Source organism: Penaeus monodon, chromosome 30 (genome assembly GCF_015228065.2).
Source record: "Penaeus monodon isolate SGIC_2016 chromosome 30, NSTDA_Pmon_1, whole genome shotgun sequence".
NCBI classification, from domain to species: Eukaryota; Metazoa; Arthropoda; class Malacostraca; order Decapoda; family Penaeidae; genus Penaeus; species Penaeus monodon.
The window spans coordinates 31,216,010-31,216,605 of record NC_051415.1 but is presented as its reverse complement, the minus strand read 5'-3'; positions in this window follow the sequence as shown (position 1 = coordinate 31,216,605).

Here is a 596-nt window from a genome sequence, read left to right as displayed (position 1 = left end):
TGCACTATCTCAAGAAGCCTGCAACGCCCTGGCATGTCAAGTGCGTCGTGCCCCAACCGGGCTAACAAAGCAAGCCAACGTGAAGTGCAAACGCTGGCCAGAGTAACAGGAAAATTACCGTCATTCGTCACCAGCGTCGACGCCACCACACGACCCTTTGCTTGTGGTCGACAGTTGACACTAAGTAGTTCAAGTATGACCTGACAGCGTACGAGTTAATAGATACTAAGTAGACACCCTCACGACCTGACCTCGCGAAAGCACAATGGGTTCAGCGCCAGAATTCGATTCTCTCTTCTTAAGAAAACAGGGACTCCCTACGCCGTGTCACGTGACTGGTTGTTTTTCCGAATTTTCGAGCGCTTTTTGAAATATCGCGTATTTGTCTTCTGTTCTTTGTTTGAAACATATGCACAGTTGGTGATTTGCTAGAGCATTATGTGTAGATGCAAAGGTAAAGAAAGTTTTCGAAGAAACCAAGTATTGACATTCAAATTCATTTCACCGATATTTAGGAGTGACGCGATGAGCTATCCATAATGTTTATGTAAAAAAGTATTCAGACATTGCTTCTAAAATTGCATTTGATTTTCATG